This window comes from Aegilops tauschii, chromosome 2 (assembly GCF_002575655.3).
Source record: "Aegilops tauschii subsp. strangulata cultivar AL8/78 chromosome 2, Aet v6.0, whole genome shotgun sequence".
NCBI lineage: Eukaryota > Viridiplantae > Streptophyta > Magnoliopsida > Poales > Poaceae > Aegilops > Aegilops tauschii.
The window spans coordinates 3,202,306-3,222,685 of NC_053036.3; the positions used below are offsets into that span (position 1 = coordinate 3,202,306).

The following is a 20,380-nucleotide window of genomic DNA, read 5'->3' on the forward strand; positions in this document are numbered from 1 at the left end:
ATAATCCTATGCAAAAAACCAGCGCCTGTCCCTCTCCACTAAGGAAAAGGAGACATATCACCTCTTCACCCGAGCTCGACGCAGCTCCATGATGTCTACTACACAACTTTATTCTTGTAGACTCGTGTTGGGCCTCCAAGCGCAGAGTTTTGTAGGACAGTAGCAATTTTCCATCGAGTGGATGACCTAAGGTTTATGAATCCGTGGGAGGTGTAGGATGAATATGGTCTCCCTCGAACGACCCTGCAACCAAATACAAGAAATCTCTTGTGTCCCCAACACACCCAATACAATGGAAAATTGTATAGGTGCACTAGTTCGGCGAAGAGATGATAATAAAAGTGTAATATGGATAGTAGATATGAGTTTTTGTAGTGCGAACAATAAAAAACAGCAAGGTAGCAAGTAACAAAAGTGAGCACAAACGGTATTGCAATGCTTAAAAATGAGGTCTAGGGTCAGTACTTTCGCTAGTGCAACCTCTCAACAATGCTAACATAGTTGGATCATATGATTATTCCTCAAAGTGCAGTAAAGAGTCACTCCCGAGTTCCTATTAGCGGAGAACAAAAGATAGAAATTGTTTGTAGGGTATAAGACCACCTCAAAGCTATTCTTTCCGATCAATGTATCCAAGAGTTCGTACTAGAATAACGCAAGCTATTCTTCCCGATCGATCTAATCAAGAGTTCGTACTAGAATAACACCAAAGCAAATTCATATTCATAATACTCAATCCACACAAACAACTATAAGGAGACCCCAAAGTTTCCGTCGGAGAAAAACGTGCATCAACCCCTATGCATAGATTACCACAATATCACCGCGGGAATCCACGAGTTGAATGCCAAGACACATATCAAGTGAATCGATATGATACCCCAATTGTCACCTCAAGTATTCATATTGCAAGACATATATCATTTTGGGTACACCTTCTATCACAGATCCGAAGGCAAGATATTCATTGCTAAAAATGGATCCTTTCTAGAGTAGGAGTTTCTCTCGAAAGAAGTGAGTGGGAGGAAAGTAGAACTTGATGAGGTAATTGTACCTGCTCCCAAATTGGAAAGTAGTTCATCACAGAAATCAGTTCCAGTGATTCCTACATCAATTAGTGAGGAAGCTAATGATAGTGATCATGAAACTTCAGATCAAGTTACTGCTGAACCTCGTAGGTCAACCAGAGTAAGATCCGCACCAGAGTGGTACGGTAATCCTGTTCTGGACGTTATGTTACTAGACCATAACGAACCTACGAACTATGAGGAAGCAATGATGAGCCCAGATTCCGCGAAATGGCCTGAGGCCATGAAATCTGAGATGGGATCCATGTATGAGAACAAAGTGTGGACTTTGGTTGACTTGCCCGATGATCAGCAAGCCATCGAGAATAAATGGATCTTCAAGAAGAAGACTGACGCTGACGGTAATGTTACTGCCTTCAAAGCTCGACTTGTTGCGAAAGGTTTTCGTCAAGTTCAAGGAATTGACTACGATAAGACTTTCTCACCCATAGCGATGCTTAAGTCTGTCCGAATCATGTTAGCAATTGCCGAATTTTATGATTATGAAATTTGGTAAATGGATGTCAAAACTGCATTCCTGAATGGATTTTTGGAAGAAGAGTTGTATATGATGCAACTAGAAGGTTTTATCGATCCAAAGGATGCTAACAAAGTGTGCAAGCTCCAGCGATCCATTTATGGACTGGTGCAAGCCTCTCGGAGTTGGAATAAATGTTTTGATGGTGTGATCAAAGCATACGTGATGAAGGGGGTGCAATAGTACTGGCTGATGTAATCGGTCCTGTAGAACAGAGAATGGATGATGAGACGGAGGTCGACCCAATGGGTTTCCTCAATACAAACGCGTATGAGTGTGACTTAGATATGATGAGTCAACCATATGACAAATCGGGGTATCAGCATGCTAATGAGGATATGGATGATCTGCCCGGGCAGGAAGGTCGTAGCAGGGATTGCAAAAAGTCTCTCTTCATGAAATCCTCACAGGACACGCCTGAAGATGCCGCCTCAACACAGGCTCAACTAGCCGGGGGTCGTACAGTGCTTAGCCTGGGAACACTGGGGCAGGGGTTAAGGAAGGGTCTGGAAGGTGTGCCCAAGAAAAAGGAGAGCAATAGATCGGGGAAGATAGCTGCCTCCAAACAAGCCAGAGCACATAGTAGCCAGACGATGGATTCTGAAGAGCGTGTACCCGTGAAAGGTGTGGCCATGTTCCATCTCACGGGCGAGCCGATGCTACCGCCGAATACGCTGGAGGCACTATCAGGGGATCTCAGGAGACTGCACGACCATGTGTTGTCGACTGAGAAAAGCCTACTAGCCTCGAAGGATCCAGGATATCCAACATACGCGGCTCGTGTGCCCGAGGGGAAGTGCTACGTCGACACACGGCCCGCAGAGGTGTTCTTCCTGCGGTTTGACCATATCTTTGAGATGTTTCTGACAAGGCGGCTCAATTTTACATCATCCGCCTTCTTGCGCTACATATGAGCTCCGTCATGAAGAGAGAAGAAGTCTCACAAATCTGTGTGGCGGATCCGTACTACATGCACGAGTCTTTCTTGAGTCTCGGCAACTTTGAGCATGAAACTGCTAGGGACTACCTCCAAAACTTCATGGTGCATAATAAGGACCAGGAAATTGTCCTCCTGCCTTATCATCCAAAGTAAGTCAGTTCCGGACAACCCTTTCGTACATTTCAATCATTCCTTCTCGCTCATATGGAGAATAATTTGAGGTGTCTTTTCCCCGCAACAACAGGCGCGCCGTCCTTATCGTTCTTTACCCGCGAGTCTCCCACGCCGTGTATTTCGACCATTCCAGAATCTACGAGAAGACGGTCTACACCCACATAATGAAAATTCTAGATGATGCTCTCCAAGGCTTCAGCATTAGATTTGGCCACATGCAGATCAGCAAACAAAGGAACAAGAAGATGGGTTTCACGCATAAAACTAACTTCTGCTGCATCCATGTCCCAAAACCAGGCAAGAAAAAATGGCTTCTACATCCTCCATCTCATGATTGAGTTCAGTACGGATCACCAAAAGCTTCGCATGACAAGCAGGAATGATGATCATATCCACAAATGGGTAGAATCTCATGGAGAAGCGGATTATAAACTTAGAGATGACTTCTTTCGCATCCAAAGGGACATTGCGACAATCATCATGAAAGAAGTCATCGATGAGAAGGGGATGTTCCACCACGGCCCTATATTGCGAGCTGACTTCCGAACTCGCATAGGCATGCAACGTCATGACCTCACGCTGTTCAAGAAGCTAGGGTCCATCCTCGATGATATGGAAGGATGAAACTTCTAGTGATTTACGATGCCGATGATGATGATATGTGTCGGTTGAACTTGTATACTTTCTGTAGCGATGAAACTTTGTGATGTCCACGGTCCCTGCCGAACTTGTGTAACGCTACTTTGTTAGTTTGGGTACGATGACCTGCGTACCTCTAGTTAATTAGTTTGCGTACTGTATGTTGCATCTAGTTGCTAACCCTTTCTTTTTCATGTTGCTCTAGTATATTTTGTTGCATATGATTGTACATCCGCTTGATGAAGATGCATCTCTAACAGGTACCTAGTTTCTTGATGGCGAGATGGCAGTGCTATGTCGTGTACAAATGGAAGGTTCCGGGGGTGTACAACGAGTGGCCTGAGTGTCAGGCGCAAGTGAATGGGTTCGCGGGCGCTAGCCTTAAAGGCTTCAAAAGCAGACAAGAAGGAGAAGCTAGTTACTTGAGGTTCACGCTAGCGCGAGAGAGGACTCGTAACCGCCGCCTCATGTACTGCATAGTTCCGCTCTCACTCATAGTGATAGCTCTTCTCGCGTATACCATTGTTTAGATGGATGATGTTGTAGTTGCAAGTATTCGAGACTTGCATGTATCGCTATTTTCGAGATGATGACGAGATACCACTTTGTGTTGGATGATGATTATGATGAGACTATTTGTATGTATATGCTATGATTACATTTGTGTCTCACAGCCATTTGTATGTGTATCATGATGACATTTGTATCTGCTAAAGATTCTTGTATAAAGCCTGTTCAAATACAAAACAAATATGCAGAAAAATAAATATCAAAAACTACAAAAATTAGCAGTAGCGAGTGGAGAAAAGTTAGCAGCAGCGTGACAGTAGCAGTAGCGCGTCCAGCCAAAGCGCGCTAGAGCTATTAGCAGTAGCGAGTTTCCATGCAGCACGTTGCTGCTACACTTGTATAGCAGTAGCGCGGGCGTGCACGCGCTGCTGCTACTGGTTAGCTGTAGCGCCTTATTAGTAGCGCCGGTCCCCGCGATACTGATATACCTAGTACCCGCGCTGCTGCTAGGCTTTTCCCTAGTAGTGCTCCTAGCTGGATACTTTGTAACTAGCGTTGGATGGCTCCCTTCCATGTCATATCCGCGGACCACGTCCGAACACAAAAACGAACATATACCCGAGGAATTTGCGGGTCAGCGCTGGAGATGCGCATTTCAAGCGATAATAGTCTATGTTAGCAGTTTACTAGTTTTTAAGAGCTTTTTTTATTCTTTTGTTGCTGAATGCTATGAGTTTTTGTTGAATAGAGTGGCATTTCATTGTCTTCCATCATAACCCCTCTCTCTCCGTGCTTGGTCCAAACATTATAGTGGGGCATGAAACTGGACTCAAACAGGTGGACGTGAATGGTTCTTGACTTAGAGTAATTGTGATCATTCTTACAGCCAGCACATGGACAAGGCATAAAACCATCCGTCCGCTTGTTTGCCTCAGCCGTAAGCAGAAAAGTGTGCACGCCATTAAAGAACTCCGGAGAGCATTGATCATCGTACATCCATTGTCGGCTCATCTTCATTGCACAACACCGAAAAGACCAAATTAATACAAGTTCATACATAAAGTTCATAGAACACTTAAATGCAACAAACAAATAACTCTCTAGCTAAAGCATTTAATGCAACAACAAATGCGATCAAGATCGCAACTAAGGTAACAATTGATCCAACAGCATAATGATACCAAGCATCACTATCAATGACATATTTTCTAATCTTTCTAATCTTCGAGCGCATTTTCTCCATCTTGATCTTGTGATCATCGACATCGGCAACATGCAAATCCAATTCCATCTTCTCCCCCTCAATTCTTTTCAATTTTTCTTTCAAATACTCGTTTTCTCTTTCAACTAACTTTAACCTCTCGACAATAGGGTCGGTTGGAATTTCCGGTTCACATACCTCCTAGATAAAAATATCTATGTCAATTTGATGGACATAATTTGTCATAAACACGAAATGCAACAAATAGTTTTAAAAAAGAATATACCACATCCGAATCATAACAAGGACGAGGGCCGATGGGGACGGATATCAAAACCATGTCACTATGTATAACAAACAACGTACGGGTAAGATAATTATACGAGTAACTATATATCCAAATCACACAAACATCAATTTTTTATATAAAACATTCATGAACAAGAGGCTCACCACAAGGTGGTGCCGGCGACGGGACGGTGCGGGCGATCGATGGTGGTTACAACAGAGATTTAGAAGGCACTAAGTAAACCACACTTACATATGCAAACTAAGTGTTATTTTGACCTCAGATTGCATATAAATCAAATACTAGCACATATAATTCCTTCCAAATTACTAAACTCACAAATTAATCACTATATAAAGCATTGCAAGAGCTAATCTAGCAATGAGAGATGAAAGGACAAAGTTGCTAACCTTTGTGATCATTTGAATGGATGGGGGCCTTCAAATCTTGACAAATTTTGAGAAAAATGTGTGATGAGCTCGAGAGGAAGAGGGGAAGAACAGAGAGGAGAGGGAAAAGGGGAAGAACAGAGCGAGCTCAGATGGACGAAGGGTTTATGTAGGACGACCTTTAGTGCCGGTTCGTGACACGAACCGGTACTAAAAGTGCTGGAGGGGCCCAGACTGACAACTCCTACCACCACTGTCATTAGTATCAGTTCGTGGCACGAACCGGTGCTAAAGGTTCGCCATGAACCGGTACTAATGAGAGCGGCCTGGCTAGCTGTTAGAACCGGTACTAATGGACACATTAGTGCCGGCTCAAATTCAAACCGGCACTATTGTGCTTCAAATTTGACCCTTTTTCTACTAGTGTTTGTACCCAAAAAAAATTAGACATTAAATGTTCGGCCCAGCTAACTTCAATTCCTGGGTCCGCCACTGACTCTACCCCTCGCCCGCCAACCTCACCACCACCGCCGCGGCCAACCCCGTCGCGGCCGCCTCCGCCGTCCTCCGTGGCCTCGATCCCCTGGACGCCGGCGAGCTCGCCCCGCACGACCCCGCGCGTTTACCACGCGTTCATCACCGCCTGCGCGCAGTCCAGGAACCTCGAGGATGCCAGCAGGAAAGTCCACGCTCACCTGGCCAGCTCACGGTTCGCGGGCGACGCCTTCCTCGACAACTCACTCATTCACATGTAGTGCAAGGGCGGAAGCGTGCTCGAAGCGCAGAACGAAATGCGGAGGAAAGACATGGTTTCCTGGACCTCGCTCATCGCCGGGTACGCGCAGAACGACATGCCGGAGGAGGCCATTGCGCTGCTACCCAGCATGCTCAAGGGGAGCTTCAAGCCTAACGTACGGGTTCACGTTCGCCAGCGTCCTTAAGGCCGCTGGTGCTTACGCGGACAGTGGCGTCGGGGGACAGATCCATGCTCTCGCCATGAAGTGTGATTGGAATGAGGATGTCTACGTTGGGAGCGCACTTGTTGACATGTACGCGCGGTGTGGGAGGAAGAACGGGGTTTCCCTGGAACGCTCTGATTTCTTGGTTTTCAAGGAAGGGCGACGGAGAAACAGCTTTAAAGGTGTTGGCCGAGATGCAAAGAAATGGGTTTGAGGCGACACATTTTACTTACTCCAGCCTGTTCACTGCCATTGCTAGTTTAGGTGCTCTTGAGCAGGGGAAGTGGGTGCATGCACATATGATTAAGTCTCGGCAGAAACTGACCGCGGTTCCTTGGGAACACAATTCTTGACATATATGTATGCAAAATCGGGGAGTATGGTTGACGCGAAAAAGGTGTTTGACCGTGTGGAGAGTAAAGATCTAGTTACTTGGAACTCCGAAGCGAAGCAATCTCCCATTTTGAGGAGATGAGGAAATCCGGCATTTACCTGAATCAGGTCTCCTTCCTTTGCATTTTGACCGCCTGTACCCATGGAGGCCTGGTGAAGGAGGGAAAGCACTACTTTAACATGACGCAGGAGTATAATTTAGAGCCCGAGATTGACCATTATGTTACGGTTGTTGATCTATAAGCGGAAGAAGTAGGTAAGCGGAAGAGATATATAAGATGTGGGATGAGATAACCATGAAGATTAGGAAAGAAGGATATGTTCCTGATATGGATTATGTCCTTGTGCGTGTAGATGATCAAGAGAGGGAGACAAACTTACAGTACCACAGCAAGAAGATCGCGCTCGCATTTGCACTGATCCAGATGCCTACAGGGGCAACAATTCGGATCATGAAGAATATTAGGATATGTGGGGATTGCCACTCTGCATTCAAATACGTCTCCAAAGTTTTTAAAAGGGAGATTGTTGTGAGGGACACTAATAGATTTCACCATTTCAGTAATGGGTCTTGTTCCTGTGGAGATTACTGGTGATTCTGCTAATATTTAGTGTGTTTATGAATCTACACGGCCATGGGTTGATTCAGTAACAGACAACAAGAACTTGTTCATGCACAGGTCGAGCCATATCTGCTTGATTTTCTGTCGGCAGAACAAACAGCATGCTGCAGCCCTCAAGATCATTCAGCATTCATTTCGTTCATGAGGGAGGGAGGGAAATTAAGAGCTACTCTTGAAGACATGTGCTTTCGCTCTTATAGCACAATCACTAAAATTTCGCAGGTTGCAGAAGCAGCATTATTGTGTGTGTGTGTGGCTTATGGGTTTCTGAGAGGAACTTAGACCACCTGCATTTGGAGGTGCAATGTCCGAATAGAAGCATGCTTCGGATGTCTTTATTTCAGGTAAAAATTCCCAACAATATATCTTGCGGATATTTGCAAATGATGGTGGGTTGACTTCCAAAACCTAATTACCACATCGGATGAATTCCACAGAGAAATAGTGTTAGGCGTAATTAATTCTAGAAATATAAGGCTGGGTGATTTGCTACTTATGCACACTACCACCTCATACATTTCAGGTATCGCCCTCCGGCACTGACCACGGGTCTTCTGTAGTCACTTAATCATCGTTCTTTTGATCGGTGCTTTCACAAGTCCTCACAAACAGAAGGTATTATCCCTTTTGGGAGTCAGAAACTCTGAGAATCTGCATGGTTGTTGTACTCGGCTGAAGGAGGTGATTGTCCACCAAAAGAATGCAGTTCCGTACTTACCTACTTAATTACCTTCCAGCCTTGATTTGTGCAGTTCAGCCTTGTACAAAAATATACGTACTCCACATAAGTGTTGGCTGTTCTTGGTCTGTTGATGATAACAGGGAGGTTTTTACTTTGTCTTCAATCTCTTTCTGTCGCTATCTAGAACATATTAAATAGTTGTACTTGCTCCACAGGAACAAGAGCCATTACTGAAATGTTGCCTGTTGAATCTAGATGGTTAGATTTAAGTCATGATTTTTTGATTTTGTTTGTTTGAGAAAAGATTCAAATCCTGATTGTACAATGGGCGGACCTAGCGGGTGGGCCAGATATTTTTTGAAAAAAAAAAACTTGTATATGTCAACTACGGACCTAGCGGGTGGACCAATTTGGCTTCTTTCTACTTCTGTCCTGTACACGAGTGAGCGGCTGAGCGCACGCACCCAATCGATCCAACAGCGGCTGCTCTGCCCGCCCTCCCCTCCCCGGCCCCTCCGCCGGCCACTCGCCGCTCAGCCCTGCGGCCGCAGAACCACAGCAGCTGAGAAGAGCAGCCAGCCGGTAAGTCTGCCTCAGTGTTATTGCCTGCTTATTCATGTCGTGCTTGGTTAAAATCAAAATCTGTAGCTGCCCCCAAACAGCCAATTATCCCTAAATCCCCAGTACCGATGTTCCCAAGTGCTTTCGGAGTCTGTTCCTCCTGATGTGGAGGCTGTGGCTACCAAAGATCTCTATGGTTTCTGTAACCAAACCTTTTCATCATAATCAACACACACCCATTTTCATAAAAAAAAAAAGTGCTACACTGCTGCTTGTGCTAATTGTTATTGTGTATTGGTACATTCGTTTCTTTCCCAATTCGAAATCAGGTAGTATCATTATGGTGTCTCAACTTCTGTCTAAGACATTTTTAGAATTTTTGTTCTCCATCTATTTGCTTGCCAACATCGTGTGTTCTAAATTTCTATCTCTCAGCAAGATTTTTTACCTATAGCCAAAATTTTCACATTAATGCACTGCAACTTAGTCCAATGTTTAGCCCATAACAGCTCGCTGTGCAGATCGTTCTGATCTTGAAACCAAACATAGTTTGGGCATAGGCTCTTTGTATTCAATAAAATTGCTTTTGTGTCCTCCCATACAGTTTCAGTTTTTTTTTATTAAGACAGTCTCTAGGTTCACACCATGGATACCCACATAAACTTTTGTCAAGAGATGGCAGTGTAGAATTATATATTTTGTGTAACTCTTTTGCAAAATTCTCACAAAAGGGAAACAAACCATACCTGCCCCCTGTGCAGATTATGTTAGATTAGAAACCAAACTTTGCTTGGGGATAAGGTCTTTTACCCCTAGATTAGCAAGGCTTGATATTGACTTTTGTAGACTTATCAAATATTAGTGATGTAATTTTCTATTTGTGCTATATTTCATCCTGCAAGAGTTTGTTCATATTTTAAACTATTTGTAATGGAACCATGCACATTTGAAACATATGTTGTGAATCAATTGGTTCTTTATATTAGTCACTTGACAAATTTTTATCGCACATGGGTAGTGTGGAAAAACAGATATAGAGTGTGGTTCTTTATATTATTCATTTGACAATTTTTTATCGCACATGGGTAGTGTGGAAAAACAAATATGGAGTGTGCCCACCCACCAGTTTTTTCCTGGGTCCGCCAGCGACTGCTACCCCTGTTGACATGGAAACCACCGGCCAAGCGCTGGTGCGCCGTTTTTGGATCCCCGGTCCTCACGACCTTCACTATCTCATCTTCTTTCCGAATCCTTGACAGCAACATGAATTTATATGTTTTTTTTATCTCCGACTGGGAAAGAGGCATGCAGCTTCTTCCTCTGCTTTCTTTCATAGAAAAGCACTTCGTTTTCAGTGATTCCTGCACATCTGTTCTTCTCCCCTTCGACCGGCTCCGTGGTCCCATGTAGTTAAAGATACTACCACGGAGGATGTACCGTGGGTTCGTGGCGGCAGTCCATGCGAAGACGAGTGAACACATGTCGACAAAGGCTATAAACTTGAGCGCGCGCATTTGAAAGCATGAGCATGATCAAGATTGAGACAAGGAAGGAAACGTCGGAGGCCAATTTAAACCGGAAATAATTGGGCCCGTAGTTGCGGATCATGACGGGCTCTCCAGCCTCCTGGCCTCCCGGCCCGGCGAGGTCGTCTTGCCAGAGCCCACTGGCGGAGCTATGTTGAGGCCGAGGGGGGCCGCTGCCCCCCCCCCCCCCCCCCCCCCCCCCCCAAATCTTGGACCAAAAATTTAGGGTAAACTTAGATGAGATTTTTTTAGCAATTTACAACCTCAAATACTCATTTTTTGCATTGCCCCCCTCCCCCCAGCAATTTGTACCAAGCTCCACCAGTGCCAGAGCCCCATGGGGGAGGCAATGCCCAGCGCGATCGCCGCAGTGGCGAACAAGCTTGTCAGAACGACAAGTTGCGTCTTGCTTTCTTTGATCCACTTCCTTTGCGCGCGCAGTTCTTGGTTGTCGTCGCCGTCGTCGTCAGCAACAGGTGATGCAGCGTGCAGCGCCGCCGTCGCTGCAGCCTCCACCGCCGCAGCCGCACGCTTCACAACATCTTCTGCCGCCGTTGCAGCCTCCACAGCCGCCGCCGTGCACTGCACGACATCCTCACCACCGTGGACCGGCATGTCGATGACGATCTCCTCCGTTGCCATGTGCCACGAAGATGGGCGGGATCATAGGTCGTGGTGGATTGGACGCGCGCGTGCGGATGTGTGTGATGGTCTTGATACTGTTGCACTTCTGACGTACGAAAGGGAGCATATATATATATATATATATATATATATATATACATATATATATATACATATATATATACATATATATATATATACATATATAGATGAAAAGACACCCTTTGGGCGGTGGCGTAGGTATATGGTCACGGAAATTGACACACATTATCAGTGAAAATTAACAACTGCCCTGCAGGTAGGCCTGTTACCCTGTGTTGTGAACTCAGGCAACTTTTGACTGGTGTACGTATGTCCTGCGGCTGCCGCGAAACCCTCCCCGGCGATCTCGCCAACGGATCAGGCCAATATTTGTACAAATGGGAGGCATGCGCCGATCGAGATGATATACTTTAGCATGCATAGCATGCATTGGTTAGCAATGCCACCGTTCCGCATGAACATAAATAGGAAAACCTCGCCGCCCCATTCTCTCCTCTCTCGACACTGGAATATACACCCATCCCTCCCCAAGAACACAACGACATTGCGTTGCGACGTCGACGCGGCCCTCTCCTTCGCCGTCTCCACCCTCTCGTACGTCTCAGGTGCGTGCATGCCGTTCGCGCGCGCCATGCATATCCACCGACATCAAGAACATAAAGTTATCTTTGCGAAAAGGCCCAACGCCATGTATTATCTTTAAACAAAATTTACAAGAACATAAAGTTACAAACAAGTTTTTTAAAAGAACAAACACCATCCACCGACATCACGCCGTGAGAACACCTCGTTTTTTCGCAGTCTCTGGGGACCTTCAAAAAACCCAGTAGTTTGTATAAGGGTGACTTCTTTTGTGGCTTCTAGCCTGCTTACGGGTGGATTTACGGGAATTGGACATGTCGTTGCACGAAATTATGGGTGCATTGCCACCGCACGAACGCTCTCTGCTTCCCCACTCGCGAGTCAACCGAACGTGAAAAAAAAATGCATCGCACCTCGGGCCGCACCATTAAGAAGGGAACATGCATGTTTTTTGTGTGGCTAAATTCGTGTTTATTTTTTCAGTCAAGTTCATTGTAATGTGGTCGACTCACATTGTCTACAGAATTTTATCTAGCATCCTTGGTTTGGTGTTCTTACTAATGTGAAGGCTATGAAATATTATTGTTATCCAAAAAGACCATTAAGAAATCAGGGGTATTATAGATATTGCACAAGTCAGGAGCCCAACTTCTATAAGCCAAAAGAAGTCTCCCAATAGTTTCTCCCCGCAGGAGTTTATTCCCACCGAATCCGAGAAGCCTGCTTATGCATAAGCATAAGCACAAAAGAAGTCACCCTAAGTAGTGGTCGGAGAGTCGTTGATGTAGGCCAGAACACAGCAACGGCCGCAATCTAGAAAGACCACTAGTGGAGAACACCCCTTTTGTTCAGCCCAAAACACCCCTTTAGCCTCGGCCCCGGCTCGAACTGGGGCTAAAGGCTGCAGAACTGGGGGCGGGGCAAGCAGAGCAGCTCATGGGGGGCCTTTAGCCCCGGCTGGAGACACGAACCGGGGCTAAAGGGTGCCGCACTTGCCCGCAACACCTTTAGCCCCGGTTCGTGGTTCCAACCGGGGCTAAAGGCCCCCCACTATATAAAAGCGGCCAGCCACCCTCCACCCATCAGCCACTCACTTTGGAGGACATACAGAAGGTGTGAGGGTGTGTGCTGATTTGTTTTTCCCTCCTATGCACAAGAGGTGTTCGATGAAATCCCCGGGAGCATAACGCCACTTCAGGTCGCAGAAAACAAACATGATTTAAGTTGTCCGAGCCACACTTAATTAATTAAGCTTTCTCCTCGTTCTTTCCTCCTCGGTCGAGGTACCAACTTTATCCTTTCATCTGTCGATGTACATTGGTCATTTCTCTATTCACGATGTTCTGTAATGGTTCTTGATAATTATATAATGCAGATGAACCGGCAATGGATGTACGCTGACCGACGCTCTGCCGAGTTCATGAAAGGCGTGGGTTATTTTCTCGATGTAGCCCAGGCAAACAAGCAGAATAATTTTATGTGTTGTCCATGTGCTGTATGTCGGAATCAGAAGGAATACTCTTCCCACATAGTCATCCACAGCCACCTGTTTCAGTCCGGTTTCATGTCCGGCTATAATTGTTGGACCAAGTGTTGGGGAACGTAGTATTTCAAAGAAATTCCTACGATCACGCAAGATCTATCTAGGAGAAGCATAGCAACGAGCGGGGAGAGTGTGGCCACGTACCCTCGTAGACCGAAAACGGAAGCGTTTAGTAACGCGGTTGATGTAGTCAAACATCTTCACGATCCAACCGATCCAAGTACCGAACGTATGGCACCTCCGTGTTCAGCACACGTTCAGCACGATGACGTCCCTCGAGATCTTGATCCAGTTGAGGACGAGGGAGAGTTTCGTTAGCACGACGGCGTGGTGACGGTGATGATGAAGTTGCCGGCGCAGGGCTTCGCCTAAGCACTACGACGATATGACCGAGGTGTGTAACTGTGGAGGGGGGCACCGCACACGGCTAAGACAAATCTTGATTGCCTTTGGGGTGCCCCCTACCCACGTATATAAAGGAGGGAGGGAGAGAGGCCGCCCCCCTAGGGCGCGCCAAGAGTATGGAGTCCTACTAGGACTTCCAAGTCCTAGTAGGAATCCTTTTCCTTTTCGGAGTAGGAGAGAAGGAAAGAGGGAAAGAGAGAGAGGGAGTAGGAAAGGGCAAGGGGGGCGCCACCCCTTCCCCTGGTCCTCTTCGGACCCATGGGGGGGCACCTCCCCTTTGGCCTGCCTCCTCCTTTCCCGTATGGCCCAATAAGGCCCATTACTTCTCCCGGTGAATTCCCGTAACTCTCCGGTACTCCGAAAAATACCCGAATCACTCGGAACCTTTCCGATGTCTGAATATAGCCTTCCAATATATGAATCTTTACCTCTTGACCATTTCGAGACTCCTCGTCATGTCCGTGATCTCATCCAGGACTCCGAACAAACTTCGGTCATCAAATCACATAACTCATAATACAAATCGTCATTGAACATTAAGCGTGCGGACCCTACGGGTTCGTGAACTATGTAGACATGACCGAGACACATCTCCGGTCAATAACCAATAGCGGAACCTAGATGCTCATATTGGCTCCTACATATTCTACGAAGATCTTTATCGGTCAAACCACATAACAACATACGTTGTTCCATTTGTCATCGGTATGTTACTTGCCCGAGATTCGATCGTCGGTATCATCATACCTAGTTCAATCTCGTTACCGGCAAGTCTCTTTACTCGTTCCGTAATGCATCATCCCGTAACTAACTCATTAGTCACATTGCTTGCAAGGCTTGTAGTGATGAGCATTATCGAGAGGGCCCAGAGATACCTCTCCGAAACTCGGAGTGACAAATCCTAATCTCGATCTATGCCAACCCAACAAACTCCTTCAGAGACACCTGTAGAGCATCTTCATAATCACCCAGTTACGTTGTGATGTTTGATAACACACAAGGTGTTCCTCCGGTATTCGGGAGTTGCATAATCTCATAGTCAGAGGAACATGTATAAGTCATGAAGAAAGCAATAGCAATAAAACTAAACGATCATTATGCCAAGCTAACGGATGGGTCTTGTCCATCACATCATTCTCGAATTATGTGATCCCGTTCATCAAATGACAACACATGTCTATGGTCAGGAAACATAACCATCTTTAATTAACGAGCTAGTCAAGTAGAGGCATACTAGGGACACTCTGTTTGTCTATGTATTCACACATGTACTAAGTTCCCGGGTAATACAATTCTAGCATGAATAATAAACATTTATCACGAATTAAGGAAATATAAATAACAACTTTATTATTGCCTCTAGGGCATATTTCCTTCAGTCTCCCACTTGCACTAGAGTCAATAATCCAGATTACATTGTAATGATTCTAACACTCATGGAGTCTTGGTGCTGATTATGTTTTGCTCGTGGAAGAGGCTTAGTCAACGGGTCTGCAACATTTAGATCCGTATGTATCTTGCAAATCTCTATGTCTCCGTCCTTGACTTGTTCACGGATGGAGTTGAAGCGTCTCTTGATGTGTTTGGTTCTTTTGTGAAATCTAGATTCCTTCGCTAAGGCAATTGCTCCAGTATTGTCACAAAAGATTTTCATTGGACCCGATGCACTAGGTATAACACCTAGATCGGATATGAACTCCTTCATCCAGACTCCTTCATTTGCTGCTTCCGAAACAGCGATGTACTCCGCTTCGCATGTAGATCCCGCCACGACTCTTTTCTTGGAACTGCACCAACTAACAACTCCTCCATTCAATAAAAATGCATATCCGGTTTGTGACTTAGAGTCATCCGGATCAGTGTCAAAGTTAGCATCGATGTAACTGTTTACGACGAGCTCTTTGTCACCTCCATAAACGAGAAACATATCCTTTGTCCTTTTCAGGTACTTCAGGATATTCTTGACCGCTGTCCAGTGATCCACTCCGGGATTACTTTGGTACCTCCCTGCCAAACTTATAGCAAGGCACACATCAGGTCTGGTACACAGCATAGCATAAATGATAGAACCTATTGCTGAGGCATAGGGAATGACTTTCATTTTCTCTCTATCTTCTGCAGTGGTCGGGCATTGAGTCTGACTCAACTTCACACCTTGTAACACAGGCAAGAACCCTTTCTTTGACTGATCCATTTTGAACTTCTTCAAAACTTTATCAAGTATGTGCTTTGTGAAAGTCCTATCAAGCTTCTTGATCTATCTCTATAGATCTTGATGCCCAATATATAAGCAACTTCACCGAGATCTTTCATTGAAAAATTCTTATTCAAGTATCCTTTTATGCTATCCAGAAATTCTGTATTATTTCCAATCAATAATATGTCATCCACATATAATATCAGAAATGCTACAGAGCTCCCACTCACTTTCTTGTAAATACAGGCTTCTCTGAAAGTCTGTATAAAATCATATGCTTTGATCACTTCATCAAAGCGTATATTCCAACTCCGAGATGCTTGCACCAGTCCATAGATGGATCGCTGGAACTTGCACACTTTGTTAGCACCTTTAGGATCGACAAAACCTTCTGGTTGCATCATATACAACTCTTCTTTAAGATATCCATTAAGGAATGCAGTTTTGACGTCCATTTGCCAGATTTCATAATCATAAAATGCGGCAATTGCTAACATGATCCGGACGGACTTAAGCATCGCTATTGGTGAGAAGGTCTCATCGTAGTCAACTCCTTGAACTTGTCGAAAACCTTTTGCGACAAGTTGAGCTTTGTAGACAGTAACATTACCATCATCGTCAGTCTTCTTCTTCAAGATCCATTTATTTTCTATGGCTTGCCGATCATCGGGCAAATCCACCAAAGTCCACACTTTGTTTTAATACATGGATCCTATCTCAGATTTCATGGCCTCAACCATTTGTCGGAATCTGGGCTCATCATCGCTTCCTCATAGTTCGTAGGTTCATCATGGTCTAGCAACATGACTTCCAGTACAGGATTACCGTACCACTCTGGTGCGGATTGTGCTCTGGTTGACCTACGAAGTTCTGTAGTAACTTGATCCGAAGTTTCATGATCATCATCATTAACTTCCTCTCTACTTAGTAAACATATGACTTAGTGACATGTGTAGAAATATTCATGTGTTGTCATTAATAGAATTTTATTATTGAAGTATTTCATTTTTAGAACTATTTGACTTACTAATGTATTTTATCTTCCATTTGTATTAGTTGAGCTATGGACGGCAGAGAGGGTGAAGAAGAGGTGTTCGAGATAATAGAAGAAAGTACACTCCCCGTTGGACCCAATGACGATGGAGATCATGACGACGGCTCGCAGTACCTGAACGATTCAGGTCAGGGAATGGAGGAAGAAGAGCAATTGCAAGGATCAGATGTGGAAGCGGAAAAAAGCAACGATGAACAAGCCTTAGTGAAGGTCGTGGAACCTACTGCTTCCAAGAAGACCTCTGCATCGACATCGTCTAGCAAGAAGTCGAAACAAGGCCCGGCTGGAGAGATGGCCTCTGGACAACATATGATAATCAACGCAGTCTATCCTTCCGGCGAACCTGCTCATCCCGATAAGGCTTCAACTAAGTTTAGAAATCAATGTGGAGTTATTGTTAGAGACCTCATCCCAATAAGTGTTCAAGAATGGAATGAGCCAGCAAAGGAAGACGATCGTCCTGGAGTTTCTTTTGTCTCTGATAGGTCCAAAAAGACTCTTTTCGACAAGCTCATGACACATTTCACCCTACCAGACCTTGATACAGAGGCGGAAGCAAAGGAAATGCGCGAGAAAGTCAAGCACTGGGCTCTTAAGAAGATGTCCGAGGCTTTCAATACTTACAAGAAAAGATTATGGAAAGAATATCAAAAGAAAGAAAGAGTCCCAATATTCGAGGGGCCGCTAGAGAAGCAGAGGCGACACTGGCCATCATTTCTAGCGTACAAGCAATCAGAAGAGGGTAAGTTAAGGTCAGCAAAGAATAAGGCAAATGCGGTGAAGAAGGTATATCACCATACTATGGGTCCAGGTGGCTACAGGATTGCATTGCCTAAGTTTGAGAAACTTGAGGCAGATCTGCGAGCTAAGGGGATCACTCCAGCTACAGCGGATTTTCCCCTGAGGTCAAGAAATTGGTTACTTGGGCATGGGGCAAAGTTTGACGCAAATGGGAACCTTATTATGGATAAAAATATTGCGGCCCCCTTTGCAGCACTTGAAAAAGTGTTCAAAGAGGTTAAAGCGGGACAGTTCAAGCCGGATCGAGAGAATGACGAGCCGACGAAGGCCCTCGGGAATCCGGAACATACCGGCTGGACACGAGGCTGGGGAGGATATTCGTGGTGTACTGGGTTTACCAAGGAAGAGTGCGTATATCCATATAGAAGCCGAGCGAGAGGAAAGAAGCGGAAGGAGGCGGAGGTCGCAGACCGGCTTGGTGAAATGGAAGCCAGATTTCAGGCGCAGCAGCACCAGATTAACGAGCTTAGAGGACTGCGCTCCCAGGAGCAAGACCCTACATTCAACGTAGGCCCATCTCAACGCCGGAGCAGCGTGGCTTCAACGGAGGTCCCGGCTGGCGATGCAGCGGTGATGGATACTACACGGATGATACATGATGCCGCTGCACAGACGGAGGCCGTGATGCAATCAAGGAGAAGACAAGCTGTGAGCTACATGTGTCGATTTCGAACGTATCCATCAAGGTGGCAGACGGCTATGCTTTACCTTGTGTAGATGGAGCGACCTGCCATAGCCTTCCGATTCCACCTGGTTATGCTCGTGTCGGTGTGGATGATGTTAAGCAGGCTTGGAGGGTACTGCGGCTTGACATCCCCGGAGGTGATGGGGTAGAGACACTGGGAGAAGCCGTCAATAACATCATAGTATGGAAAAAGAAAGGCATTGTGTTTCCGATGAGTAGTCCGCCGCCACCACCACCACCTCCTTCTCCCAGACGCGGTCCACCGCCACCTCCTTCTCCGAGACGCAGTCCACCGCCACCACAACCACCTACAACGAGTCCACACCTCGACGCCATGGACCTCAGCAGCTCGAGTCTGGCTCGATCTTCGCTGCCTCAGCCGACTCCGCCGCCCACTAAGTCCCGCGGGGAAAAGCAGAAGGGTGGTACCTCTAAGTCTTCCCCAAAGAAGAAAGCTGCTCCGAAGAAGAAACCCAAGCCGCCGCCAGAGGTGTTGCCTTACCATATGACTGACGAGCAGAACGATGCGTGGGTGGCTGCGGACATGCAACGTCAGATGTCTATGTGGGGAAAGAAACCCTTGGAGCCGCCAAAGGAGCCAATAGATTCGGCAGTACGGAAACACTTCAAGGATATGCTGGAAATGCCATCCCAAGTTCAGCTGAATCTGCCATCGGACTATGAGCACGGTTTATCAAAGACTTATTCCAAAGCCCTGAAGAAGGGGAACACAATTCCCCAGCACGGGGAGCAGGAAAAACAAGCGGCCTCCCCGCTCAAGGTGTTGCCCGCTGCACATAATCCCTCCGAGCAAATTGATATGGAAGAAGTTAGGAGGCTTGCCAGAGATTATGGTATGACTGTTGAGCAAGTGCTAAGCGGTCGCGACGGGTCCTTCACAATTGCTGATCCCCTCGCAGCATGGAAATATGAGCCAGGGAAGTCTCTCGTCAGACCTAATCTGCTCGGCTCTCTATCAACACTGAAGCGTCAACTGCATCAGTGGTACTTGAAAGCCTCAAAAAATGGGCTGGATACACTCATGGTGAAAGTTACAGAGGAGCATTTCTTCCGCGACGACTCGGTCTGTATTTATCTTCAAGATCTTTTTGACCTCTATAATCTAGACGCCCTCGACAAATCGATCATCAGCACCTATTGTCTGTAAGTGATTAATTTATTTATGTAATTAAGTCTCTAACTCAGCTTTTTCGATCACTGCTTCTTATTATCCTCACTGTACGATATATTATATGCAGAATGAAGATTCGGGGATGTAAAGGAACCGGTGGCATTGGGTTCATTGACCCACGTGTCCTCAATGATGCAATGCTAGGGCAATACCCCAAGGACACGGAGGATAACATCCATATGTTTTTGAATAAACAATTTTACTGTAGTGAAATATTATTTCCTTACAGACATGATTTTTCGAAAACCTTTGAGATAGAGTGCGATGCAAGTGGCATAGGAATTGGTGGTGTACTCATGCAACAAGGTCGCCCCGTTGCATACTTTAGTGAGAAACTTGATGGAGCACGATTGAACTACCCAATCTATGACAAGGAACTATTTGCTTTGATTCGTGTTTTGGAAGTTTCGCAACACTACCTTTGGCCAAAAGAATTCATTATTCATTCCGATCATGAGTCCTTGAAGTATTTGAAAAGTCAAACGAATTTCAACAAAAGACATGCTAAGTGGGTAGAGTTAGTCTTTCCCTTATGTGATCAAATACAAAAAGGATAAAGACAATGTTGTTGCAGATGCTTTATCTCGCAAGGAATGCCTACTTACACGTCTCGAAATAAGTGTTCTTGGTTTAGATGACATTAAGGATTCATATCATTCCGATGCTTTCTTTGGCCCCATCTTTGAGCAATGTTCCCCACATCGAGGATTTCAAGATTTCCATTTGCACAAAGGGTTCCTTTTCAAAGCTAACAAATTGTGCAT

General features: G+C 45.5%; 2 pseudogenes; both read left to right on the top strand.

The window, feature by feature from the left end:
- LOC141020631 (putative disease resistance protein RGA4) overlaps positions 1 to 20,380 on the top strand; it is a 355,307-nt pseudogene that overhangs the window by 97,889 nt on the left and 237,038 nt on the right.
- On the top strand, positions 6,244 to 7,695 carry LOC109751695 (pentatricopeptide repeat-containing protein At3g24000, mitochondrial-like; annotated as a pseudogene).